This window comes from Periplaneta americana, unplaced genomic scaffold, assembly GCF_040183065.1.
Source record: "Periplaneta americana isolate PAMFEO1 unplaced genomic scaffold, P.americana_PAMFEO1_priV1 scaffold_18, whole genome shotgun sequence".
NCBI lineage: Eukaryota > Metazoa > Arthropoda > Insecta > Blattodea > Blattidae > Periplaneta > Periplaneta americana.
The window spans coordinates 1,526,931-1,540,951 of record NW_027185499.1 but is presented as its reverse complement, the minus strand read 5'-3'; the positions used below and the strand labels follow the sequence as shown (position 1 = coordinate 1,540,951).

General features: G+C 33.0%; 1 long non-coding RNA gene across 7 annotated transcripts in view; it reads right to left on the bottom strand.

The window, feature by feature from the left end:
- Nucleotides 1-14,021, bottom strand: part of LOC138693706 (uncharacterized) — a 90,522-nt gene that overhangs the window by 60,829 nt on the left and 15,672 nt on the right. Inside the window, exon 4 of one of the 7 annotated variants that reach the window (XR_011330380.1) lies at nucleotides 7,939-8,097. The exons of the other annotated variants lie outside the window; for them this stretch is intronic. This is a non-coding gene — a long non-coding RNA (uncharacterized lncRNA). The remainder of the gene's footprint in view (nucleotides 1-7,938; nucleotides 8,098-14,021) is intronic. 7 annotated transcript variants of the gene reach the window in all.

Sequence of the window (14,021 nt, the reverse complement as noted above, 5' to 3'; positions counted from 1 at the left end):
CTCGTTTTAAACGGCGTCAGTAGTGGCGTTCTTGAAAATTTAATAGTTACTAGGTTTCTGAGTCGGTTACTGGAAGATAGTAAAATTCGAACTTATTAATAATTAATTAATATTAGTATTAATATTAATGCATAATAGTTATTTTATGTGTTGCGTTGTGGTTATAATTCCAGAATAGTCAGATAAGTACGAATAAATATAATATACTTGGGCGTGATAATGCACGTGGGTAATCGATAGAAATATTATTTCACATTTTAATGAATTTCTTTCGTGTTTAGATTTTTATTACAATATCAAAAAAATGAAATAGTGTGGCAGTGACTCCTCCAAGGAAGAAAAGTGTGGCATTCAGAGTACGCTTCAGAAATCTGTAGTTCACATGTATAATGAGTTGAAGAAAGAAGGTAATGAAGAAGGAATTATGCTAATGGAGACAGCAATTACAACCAGAATAGCAAAATTATTAGGAGTAAGTATTCTTAAGCATACATTTCAAAGTGGTATTCAGTTTTAGGAGTTTGCACTAATAATTTCATGATTGTGGTCAATCAAAACAAATTTTTAGGTTAGGCCTAAATGTTTAATCAAGTCAGTGATTTTCTTTTTTCCAAACTAAATACATTTAAGATACTGTAATACTGCAGTAGCTTAAATACATTTACAAATTAGACGAGCAAATAATCAAACAGCACGAAAGTAAATTTCCAGTTTTCTCTTTTGGTATTAAATTAACCGTTCAGATCACAATTTACATGCCACATCGGCCGAAGAAAATACAAGTCATATTGTAATTATTAACTTGATATTCCAGCAAATATTACATGAATGTTGGTCTGTTATGGTGCTTAAAAATAATTCAGTTTTATATAATAACTATATAACATACTCTATAAAGCATAGGAACGTTGACTCTGGCTGAATAATTTATTCATGACTGGTCTAAGTAATATTAAATATTGTGTTTCTTCAGAAAAGCTACCCCATCCAAAGTACTTGTTAAGATATAACACTCGAGAGGACGAGGACGCACTACTGGGAAACTAACCATTTCTCTTCGTCATGGACCTCTCGCATGTTATATTGGTAATTTAGTAACAAGTTTGAGGGAGGGAATACAACAGTGCATTAGCATATACAGGTAAGTGTCAAAGGATTTTTGTGCTGAAAGTATTTGTGGCTGTGAACTAAAACCACGTGTTTATCGCTATGTAAATATCACAGAAATCAATTAAACAAAATAAAATTATGCCTTCTTTGATGTAGCTTTTCTGGAGAATTACCTAAATATTAGCCTACTTAAACCTATCGTAGACCCAACATAACATGTTGATCATTTTCTATTCATATAGCTGTAAATGTTGGTATCATGCATGAATTTTATGATATAACAATTTTTAGAAGTGTTATGTTATTGTTTGATATTACAGCTAGAAAAGTGATAACAAATTCACAGAAGGGGACCCCACTTGTGACACCAGGAAAACATAGACTACGTAAACATCCAGTGACTGATGCTGATGATTTTACGAAAGATGCAATTCCGAGATTTATTTATGACAAGTTACATAAAGGTAGGGAAGTTACAGGAATTATTGTGTTGATTTATGTAATGTAATTCTGATATTAGTCATATGTATAAAAATATGGCATAATTTTCATTTATTGTTACAGGGGAAGTACTAACAGCAGCAAAAGTTGTGGAACATATGAATGATAATTATGAAACATATTTATTTAGAGGATCCTTATCACCGGTGAAAAAAATTTTGAAAGAGATGAAATTTCTATGGAGCAAAGGGGATCCTTATACACATGTACGAGAAAGTGATGTTATTCGTTTTTGAGAGAGTATATAAGAAGTGTGGAGCGTGAGAACCCTAAACCCGTAGTATTCTTGGATGAGATTTGGATTTTTATGAATGGTAAATTTCAATGTATTGTGAGACATTGAGTGATTGAATTTTTTACTAACAAATAGGTTAACACTTATGTGGAATATGAAATTGCAATTAATATAGGCTACTAGTAATGAATTCAGGTGGGAACAACATATTTTGCAATTAATAGTTTCATATTATAACTAGAGGTTAGTTATAAAATTCTTGAACGGTTTTCCTGTGTTTAAAATTTTAGTGTCTCTTAGAGTGTCAATGTGAATTGCTTATCTCTCTCTGTTTTTTTTTTTAAGTAGGATCACCCACTTCTTCATGGAATAAACCAGGTGAAGTTTCCAGTGACATGAATGGTGTTATTCGTAGACCAACAAATGAGGGTGGAAGATTAGATGCCGGAACGAAAGGTGGATTTATACTCGGTAAGTTATATTGATTTATATTTTACATAAATTTGGCAAGAGTAATGTTTTAAATCAGGGTACAAAAATATAAAAATTGGTGACTAAATAAAAACGTGGGAAAGCCTTTCACCAAAGAGGATCTCATGTCATGTTATGTTTTATTTTCTTTATTTAAATGCTGTGAATTCATGTGATGTAATTATATGCCCAGGCATAATTTTTATTGCAGGTGCTGATTTAATTTTTTCATGCAATTGAAAGAAAAGTCAGGACTACCATAGTGCTATGAATGGCCCTTAGTTGAGAAGTGGGTGCAAACACAGTTGTTGACCTGAGAACATTAGGGCAATGCGTTATTGTCATGGATAGTGCTGCATATCATAGCAGACTTGTGGAAAATCAGCCAACAACAAAATGGAGGAAAGAACAGCTACTGGTGATTGCAACTGAATATAATAGATTTGTTGTACTAAATGATAAGAGTTGATGGTGTGAAATCACCTTTTGATATTACATTGCAATATTAATTTCCATACTTTACAGTCATTATTATTATTATTATTATTACCATCATTACTATCACTACTACTACTACTACTACTACTACTATTGCAACTGTTTCTCTTATTTCTCATGATTAGGCATACTTATAGATGCTACTTTTTTCTTTCAGGTGAAATTGAATCTACATAAGAATCCTAAGACAACAGAGCCTTGCCAATTACTGTCCTGAAGCGGCCTTGTCTTATGTGTTGTGTCTATATACAATTAATTCTTTCAGTTTTTTTCCCCCCCCTTAATGTAATGAAGTTGTTGTTTGATTGATACCAAGTGTTCTGCAGTTGATGTCATTTGTTATCTTGCACTCCAATATTTAACCAGATGATTGAAAGCTGTGTAAATTTGGACAGTCAAGACAATGATCCATATCTTCATTGAGATTTCAGAAATGGCACTGGGAGATTCTGAAATATCAGTTTTGTAAATATTTGAGACAATCATGGCCTGTGATAATATGAGTACTGCCACTGTAGATTTTCATAGAAGTTCAGTTATTAAATTAGGTTTATTATTTTACTATGTATTGTACTATATTTTGGTTCGCTTAATTGATTAACAGACATCGGATTTTTAGGCACTAAAAATTGCAGTTTTAGGCGCCTAAAATAAGCTCAAAATTTGTAAAATTAGGCTCTATTTTAATGAAAATAGGCATTTTAGGCACATCAAGGTATCATACTTATTTCTTTCACTTAAATTTTTAGTTATACACTAAAATACGCACGAAAAAGTATGTTTAAACATTAAAAAAAAATACTGTATTATATTTATAAACAGAGCTGCATAAATTTAATATATTGAAACTAATGAAATAATGATTATTGATATCAAGATTACTCATTTTAAGTTATTGAAATTCAGTTCCATGCTCAGACTTTATTATAATTATCTGCACAGTACACCACCAGAATTTTTTCTAAATTCTCCACAGTTAACCTTTGCCTTTTGTCACTGAGAATCATTTTGAAAGCAGAAAAACTTCTTTCAACCGAAACTGATGTGAGAGGCGCAAATTTTAAATTAGGTACAATAGAAACATCAATACTTACTGGAACATTTACACTTTCCCCCGATATCACTCTTGATACTTTTTCCAACAATGAAAATCCTACATTCTTATTTAATACGTTGTCCCACTTATTTTTAACTTTTTTCCCAGTTTCGCCCAAAGCAGAATGTATGTTCACTTGAGCTTCCTTTACTATTGCTATTTGGCTACAAAGAGATTGTTTTTCACGTTCTAATTGTTCAATGCTTGCAGGTATGAAAGAAAAGTTTGATGTTATGTAGGCAATATCGTTTTTCACTCGTGAGTCATTCAGACAATCTTTCACTGCTTTCACACACGCTGCACTAACAGTTTCAGGTAATTTATCAATAACTGTGACCACTCCTTTAAAATACTTAGAATAATACACAACTGACTGAATCCAGGTTCCCCATCGTGTAACAACCGGCTGAGGTGGGAGTGGGATATCTGGAAAGTTTTCTCTGAATATTGAAATCCTGGATGGGGCACATTTTTTTGTGTTAGAAATAAACGAATTGACAAGAGGAAATTCATTCCGGATTGTTTCAGAAACCCTGTGAAGGCCATGTGCTAGACAGGTTACATGCGTGAGGTTAGGATAAAATGTTTTAAGAAGTGGAGCTGCAGCAACCATGAATGAGGCAGCATCAGTACAAAACAACAGAACTTTATAATCGTCTATATTACCTGAGTATAAAGACTGTAGGCCTTTATTTACAAAATAAGCAATGGCTTGGCTATTCACTTTCGAAAGTTCCTTAACACATACGAGGTGTGGAATCGAAGGTCCATCAGGACTAAGTTTTCCTACTACCATATTTGCTATATACCTATTCATAGGATCTGAGGTTTCATCCACAGAGACCCATATGTAAGTTTTTGTAAAAACTGTCTTAAAACCGGATTTTCAATTGCATTCCAGGGAATGTTAGCAGCAACAAACGCTCTGGTTAAATCAGCATAGAAATTGCTGCTGAGATTGGATGAAGTAGGCTGTGTTAGTAAAGTTTGTTGCAGTTTTTTTTTCTGCTGAGCTTTAGCCTTATGAGCCGCTCCTTGCACATGCTGCTTTAGGTGGCACTTCTTTTCTTGCGAACTCTAAAAATGTAAAGTAAACTGAATTAAAATAAAATCCTAATTGTTGTATTGCCGTATTTCTATCACAAAGTTAGTGGGTTCGAACAATCAAAATTTTAATGACCTGCAAATACTTTAACTACCGGAATTTAAAAGGTTAAAGTGTAGTGGACTTAAAAAGAATTATACCTCAGGATAGCTCAGTCAATGTATAAATATTATAGGCCTACTCATTAAAATTAATAGAATTTATATATTTCAACTATTGTTACATACCTGTTTGCTACAAATCTTGCAGAATATTATTTTTCCATCATAAGTGAATTCTGAATATTCTGTTAGCCATTGCCGGATCAATGTAGATTTTGCACTTATATTTTTCGGCATTATCGCTTTAAACTTCACAGGAAAACGTCCTACCGCTCAAAGCTTCTCAACACAAATAAGGTGAGGGAAAGAGCAACTGTTAACGAGCATTCAAATGAACCGTTGTTATTGAGATTCAATTGGACAAAAATACAAAGTTCCACTTATTGTTGCATTCCCTGGTAGTGTTAACACTAGGAGGGCCATTCTTTTAAATATTTTGTAACTGTTTACCCTACTAATTCGCAGTTTTACGACTTTTCATGAATATTTCAAAAACACTCTTTCTCCAAAAATTGTGATTTTATGACACTCTGAAGGGCAGTACAGCTAATCGGTTTCAGACCGAACACAGTCATTTTTATAGTATAGTATATCTCTGAATCGGTAGCAGCACATGTTGTGATTGTTGCCTGCTTCAAAACTAAGGTTGGTTCTTTGTCGGCATTTATGCCTCCAAACATGTTAAATTCGGTGAAATCTATTGCGAGTGTCGTGAGATTCAAAACATTTTGTTTCCTTTATCAATGGTTTCATGGCCGGTGTGAAGCAAACTTTCCACTTTTTAAATGCCTTAAATTTCGCAGTGAATGCATGTATAAATTATAAAAAGTAAGAGTAAAATGCGAAACTTTACAGTGAGTTAGGCATTTTTAGGCGAATATTAACAAATTAGGCTCTAATAACCGTTTTAGGGCATTTTAGGGCACTATAAAACTCTTTGAATACCTTTCAATTTCCATGAAACACAAATATTAATAATTATTTTTACTTTTCTCCTAAAGAAACAAAATAGGCATTTGCCCTACAATCCGATGTCTGTTGATTAATTATATATGCTGTAAATTGAATAGTAGACTGTAGGCCTATAGCTTAACTGATGAATTATATGTGCTGTTAATTAAATAGTAGGCTGTATACCACAAGTGATGAATTGTTTATGCTTGTAATTTGAAGTAATTTGCATGATATGTATTATCAATTTCTGTATATTTCAACTGATTGAATTGTTTATACTTTTATACTTTTATACTTTCCAACAACAACACAACAGATATTATTACTTATGATGAACTCATTGAAGTATATAAACGTTTAAAAAACGGGAAAGCCCCAGGCGAAGATAATTTAAATTTCGAGCTTTTTAAATACGCTGGAGAAGAATTTACCTATCGATTTTTATATTTCTTAAACAATATCTGGGCAGGATTAAACCCCCCAGAAAGTTGGCAAAAAGCCATTGTAGTACCCATTTATAAGAAAGGAAACAAAAAACTATGTGAAAATTACAGGGGTATAAGTCTTCTCAATTCTGGATATAAGATCTATACAGCCATAATCAAAAATAAACTATCACATCTTTACGAAGACAAAATCACTGAAGAACAGAATGGATTCCGAAAAGGAAGATCATGTTGTGACAGCTATTTCACCATGAAGATTTTAATTGAAAAGCACAGAGAATTTAATATTCCAACCCACTTAGCTTTTATTGATTTCATAAAAGCTTTTGATAGAGTTGATAGAAATAAACTTTTAGAGATTTTACGCTATGATCATGTGCCAAACCAAATCATTCTCTCCATTTATAATTTATATCAACAAAATGAAATTGCCATAAGAACTGAACGCGGAACTACTAGCTGGACTTCCATCAACCAAGGTGTTAGACAAGGGTGCGGTCTTTCCCCTCTGTTGTTTATTATATATATGAACCATATTTTATACATTTGGAGACAAAGTCATCATGCTGGAATTCAAATTAATCGAAACACAGTTCTCGATACACTAATGTTTGCCGACGATCAGGTTATTATCGCTAAAACAGAGGATGCTTTACAAAGAGCCATTTATAATTTGCAAATAATCGCCTCTGATTTCAATATGGAAATCTCAAAAGAGAAAACAAAAGTCATGGCATTTTCGGGAGAGAACCCAATTCCAAGTAAGATCATGATAAATAATACTTTAATTGAACGTGTTAACTCATTTAACTATTTAGGTTATAACCTCTCTTACATCACTGATGAAGATATGTCAAACAAAATATCTAAATTTATAAAAATCACTGGCGTTATTAATGCCGTCTTCAAATCCTCCCATGTTCAGAAACATACAAGGCTAAAGGTATATAAAACACTAGCTCGACCGGTCCTCACTTATGGTAGCGAGGCATGGACAATCAGAAAAGCTGATGAGCAAAGGCTGACGACAGCGGAAATGAGGTTCATGAGACGAACAGCGGGATGCTCTTTGCTGGAACACCGTAAAAATGTGGACATATTGCAGGAACTCAAAATGGATCTATAGTTAATTTTGTTCAACAATATCGACTTCAGTGGAAAAAACATGTCGAAAGGATGGATCGCACTAGATGGCCTAAACAGATTCTTACGTATGTACCAAGAGGAAAGAGGAAATTGGGAAGACCACGAAAGCGCTGGCATGAGACCGTAACAGATCCTGTAGGGTCTAATACGTGAGGGATATGATGATGATGATACTTTTAAATTGAATTAACTTGCTTGCTGTGTATTATATTTTATAGCTTAACTGATGAATAATTGTTTAGGTTTGTCAATTTAATAATCTGAGTGCCATGTACCTCATATTTTTAGTGGAGCCACCAATGTAGCTTAGTCGGTAGACTCGTTGGCCTGCAAATTCAGAGCTGCACTCGAGGGTAGGTTGGATCCCCCATTTGGTCTGATTCGTTGGTTTCTTCTGAGGATTTTCCTCCATCGTGGAGCGGATGCCGGATGGCCTATTGCAATTTTTTCATTTGCTTTAGAATCATTCCGATTTTTGTTACCACATTGTCATGTTCTGATCTTGTTATTCTTTTAACAGTGTGGTAAGATGCAGGTATAGATAACCTTACAGTAATTTTGCTACCTTTCAGCTACCTCATTACCTCCCACTCCATAAAGTTCATGGATCCACGGAAGTACCAGTCGTCGATGTAATTCGACCATTTTGCTTAAAATTTTAAAACACTGTAAAATATTGAGATTTCATGCTGTTACGTCCAATACTGCAGCAAGAATATCTGATTTTGAATCTGATAGTATGACAGCCTTCTCAGATTTATGAAGTTGATACTGGAGATTTTGTAAGCTTAAAAGTGTATCTAAATTTTCACTATCAAAATTAGTCAGTGTTTGAAGTTAGTTAGTTAGTTAGTGGCATTTAAAAAGGGCGCGTCAGCTACTATGGCTGTTTGCGCCTTACCTAAAATCTTTCACTAAACACAAACACAATACAATAACCAGAATGTTTAAAAGAACTAAAAAGCATTGTCACGGTTAAAATGGGGCAAATAAGTGTTTGAATATAATTCCCTGTAAAAGGGAATATACTGGTATTGTACTACAAACCACTACATCTATAGCTTGGTAAACAGGATCCATCTTTAAAAAATACTGTATGTAGTCACTCACTGACCAGATCATTTATCGTTTCTAATGATTTTTAAAATGTCTGGAGAAGTATCACATTTCTTAACATCATCTGTTAAGGTTAACTTATATACTATTCATTTTCAAATAACTTGGGATTGTGTTTTATTAGTAAAGTTTCCCTTAATTGAGCAAGTTTGAGTTCTCCAAGTAGAGTCAAAAAGTCTGTTGGGATTTTGGCTCAATTTATTAATATTTGTGGACTGTGATTTTTTGTTCTAGACAACCATATTATCTGCAAATGATGAGATTATCATAAGATCTATTTCTTTAGTTAGACCATCGACTTTAATATTGGAAAATGTATTCCTGAAAACAACAATGTGGGAAGCCCAGATGAATCTGTCTCTATTTACATATTTGTGACAATGAATCAAATAATCAAGTCACTGACCCAGTGTAACACTTTATCATGGACACCCTAAGTTTGCAATTTCTTAAGTGATTTATATCTACAGAGCCATATGATCCTTGAAAATAAATTAAAATTGCTAAGGTGTTTTGTTTTCTGTTTAAAATATCTTTAATATCTTGACTAAAATTTAAAATCTGTCCATTTGTTGAATGTAATTCTCTAAAGTCAACTCAATAAGATGAAAGTTAGTTACTAGATTCCAGGAACCAATTCAATCTATGAAATCATCTCTTCCATAATTTTGGTTATCATACTAGTAAGTGGTATCTGCCGATAACTCGAAAAGATATTAGTTGAATGATTGCTTTTCAAAATTGATGTTATGATAGATTTTCTCCAGACAGATATTGTACTTTAGATGAGATTACAAGATAAAAGTAGTGAGTTTGCTTGTTTGCCAACATGTTTAAGAAAATCAGCATGTGTATTGTCTGGACTTGGAGATGTTTTGGGTCTTATGTTATTAAATTAATAGTAATGTTCAGTTATTGATTAAATATTGTTATATAAAGTAGATTGTAGATTTAATATTTCTTTCAGTTTTTCCTTAATAGTCTGACGTACACAGATAAAACTAACAACCACACCACCAACTAATCTAATAGAAATTAAAATATAATTAAATGTAGAAAAAGTAATTAAAATTATAAATATACATAATAAACCATAACTCCCTAATTTCAACAATATACTATTTTATTCCCTTTTACAGCTTGTAGATAATTATTAATTATAGTTATTACTTATTAGTGTAATATTTATTGAACTTATTGGCTATTTCACTTCGTTTGAAAGATGTTATTGTGTACAAAAAGCATTTTTGGATGATCGTTTCATGCTGTATGTTGTGCATAAATGTATGATTTCTGGCCACCTGTTCTGTGTAATCAATCTTTTGTATGGAATTAATAAAATACTCTTTTGGTAGTAATTATTTTATTAATTGAGTACTTAATTTTCACCAACTCACATTTCTTGAATCATTTGTTTTTTTCTTATTTAAATTTAGGACACAAAAGCCAAAAAGAGACTTCACAGTTATGTATCATACATTTTTTCAATGACAGACGTGGAGTTGCAGAAATAATAAGTGTAAGTGTAACATTATTAAGCAATTTACAAACAAATGAAATTTTTAAAAAGGTATCTAGAAGTGAAATTACTTATGGCTTTTAAGGACCAAAATTATTTTTGTAAGTTGATTTATTATTATTTCAGTTTTAGCCTAGTTGTATTATCCATTTCCTTACTAACTTCAAAAGATAATCAGAAGTTCATTCGAATTCCAACCAAAAGTCAATTGGTTATTAATTTATCTACCTTTAGGAAGTACAGTATATGTACGCTGGAATCTTTGAAGTGAAGTGACAATAATTTAATTGGTCTTGGAACAGATTTGATTCTTAAATATTATATTATATACTATACTTTGTTGCATATTTACGTCTAGTAACCTATTAATGCTAATACTAATAATAATGTAAAGGAATAAAAGAATAGAACATATCAATACACTTCTCATGTGATTCATTTCCTCCATTTCTCATATAGTTTGCCTACGAAAATATATTAGAAATTATTATTGAAACTATTTAGAATAACCTTCCAACATAAAGGTAAAGTACGGTGAGTAAAGAAGTCATTCAGTACATAGGATCGTGATTTTACTACATGTGGTGATATCTGGTAACAGTTGGCAACACTGACAAGACGGAAATATTTGCTGTTTGGGAACTGAACTTATGTGATCCTCACTATAGATAGAAACAATAAGGAATTATGTTATGATAAAAAGAAAAATTAGCACAATTATAACGTTAATTCGTCAGAATGTTTAATTTAATGAAGATAAAGGGTTCATACGAATATTTCTGTCCATCACTGTATGTAGCTATAAGGAAAGCTAAAATGTTGGCGAATCATATCAAAGAGATCATTATTCCAATGTTTTAAAGTTACATATTTTTACACATTTTGGTGCATAATAAATATTTTGGCATATTTCACATATTTTGAAAGAATACACATTTTTTTCACCAATTTTCCCTCTACTTAATTCTTAAGTTATATGTTTTAAAATTGTTTATAAAGCTTATTTCTTCGTCTCCAGTGCGTAAATATAATTTAATAATTGAAAATAGTAACGTATTCTGTGAAAAAATGGACATTTGTTTGCAATGCTAATAGTGTGTATATCCCTTAAGAAGTAACGGTAAAGTAGGAACAAATACCACTGCGAAGGGTGGGTCATTGTACTGCTAACGCGGTGAAGGAAAAAGTGAAAGTTACCCTATGGGTATAACCATTTCCCACAAACATCTCCAATCAATTGCTCTAAAAGAAAACAATAGTTTTTTTTTCTGTTTTCTTATGAAGCTTATTTTGACATCAGGTGATACAAATAGCTAGTCTACTGCTGGATTTCAATTGACGATTCCTTTACTATGACGGTAAAATCGTGCTATGCAAAGTGTGTGGCGAACACATTGGTTGCTCCATGAAGTCACAGTTAGAACAGCATTTAAAAATTGAACTTCATGTGAGAAATAAAAAACGTGCTCCGTTGAAAAGAAACAAGTTCTTGTTACACAAGTGGTGGTGCAACATTCTTCGTCTTGTACAGTGAATTTAATAAAAATTTGTGCGTGGCAATGGTTGCTGTAAACATACCATGGTATAAACTTGGAGTTCCAAAGTTTCAAGCTTTCCTACGCAAATACCACAACTTCAATATTTCGCATGAATCAATACTCCATAAAAATTATTTGAACTCCTGCTACATTGACACAATGGAAACGATTAGAGCTGAACTTGATGATTTCTACTTATGGGTTGCCACTGACGAGACGATCAATGACAGCAAAAAATATGGAAAAAAATATTCAATTATTAATTGCGCCACCAGACAATAATTGAGGTTGAATCACATGTGCACCTGTAATTTTTCATTAGTGTGCAAAAATACATCCAATAAAGTTTAATTTTTAAGTTACATATTTTTTATTTATTACTAGGGCAAGGCATTTAATGACCTATAAATTGGTAAAAAATGCAAAATAAAAAATGCATTTATGACCTAAAAAATACAAAAAATGACCTAAAAAAACAAAAAAATGACCAATAAAAAGTAAAGCATTGCCAATGAAAATACTTTTAATTACGTTAAGTACTCACTTGATTACTGAACTACATAAAATTTTAAAAAAATCCATGTTACAGTACCTTGTATTGCAGAAAATTAATTTCAAGTGCACTTTTACAACAATTTTGAATTGCAGTTAACAATCAAAACTTGGTGGAGATTTTCAAACAAAAATGATTGTCTATTGTCTGCTAGTACCGACTTATAAACGGAAAAGCTTCTCTCTACTTCAACGGAAACAATTGGAGCAAACTAAAAGCAAGCAATATCTCCTGGATTTAATTCACAGTCAGGAAGAGAAAAATTGTCACCAGACAAAGCTCTGCCAATTGAACACAATGTTGTGTACCCCCTGTTCTTGCTTAGACAGTTTTTCATTTTCATTGACACTGCATCACCCACTTTACCACATGCACGGTTCAAATCATTCACCACTTTATCCACTATTTGTAGCTGTTCCACTAATGTCACTTGGGATTTTGCCAGTGCAGTTATGACATCAGGAAGGAATCCAAAATTAGTATTTATGTAAGAAAGTTTACCAGCAATTTCTTTATCAGCTAACAGTTCTTGCGCCTTTTTTATTGACACTGACTCACCATTATCAAAAGAATCAACCACTTTCTTCACAACATCGAAATTCTTGCAATAATAACTGCAAGCTTGGAGCCATGTTCCCCATCTAGTCAAAACAGGTGAAAATGGCAATTGGATTTCTGGAGCTTCTGTTTTGAATGCTGAAATTCGAGAGGGGACTTTCAAGAATACTTTCTTCACGCATCCAATTAATTTATCCACTTCAGGAAAATTTGCACGTACTTCTTCTGCAACCCGGTGTAATGCATGCGCTAAACACGTCAGATGTACCATTTTTGGGTACTTACTTACTTACTTACAAATGGCTTTTAAGGAACCCGAAGGTTCATTGCCGCCCTCACATAAACCCGCCAGCGGTCCCTATCCTGAGCAAGATTAATCCAGTCTCTATCATCATACCCCACCTCCCTCAAATCCATTTTAATATTATCCTCCCATCTACGTCTCGGCCTCCCTAAAGGTCTTTTTCCCTCCGGTCTCCCAACTAACACTCTATATGCATTTCTGGATTCGCCCATACGTGCTACATGCCCTGCCCATCTCAAACGTCTGGATTTAATGTTCCTAATTATGTCAGGTGAAGAATACAATGCGTGCAGTTCTGTGTTGTGTAACTTTCTCCATTCTCCTGTAACTTCATCCCGCTTAGCCCCAAATATTTTCCTAAGCACCTTATTCTCAAACACCCTGAACCTATGTTCCTCTCTCAGAGTGAGAGACCAAGTTTCACAACCATACAGAACAACTGGTAATATAACTGTTTTATAGATTCTAACTTTCAGATTTTTGGACAGCAGACTGGATGATAAGAGCTTCTCAACCGAATAATAACACGCATTTCCCACATTTATTCTGCGTTTAATTTCCTCCCGAGTGTCATTTATATTTGTTACTGTTGCTCCAAGATATTTGAATTTTTCCACCTCTTCGAAGGATAAATCTCCAATTTTTATATTTCCATTTCGTACAATATTCTGGTCACGAGACATAATCATATACTTTATAGGGATACGTAACAAGCTGTTTTTTACGGTGATGGGTTGTTAGCCCTTCGTCCAACCCCCAAGCTGGAGGAC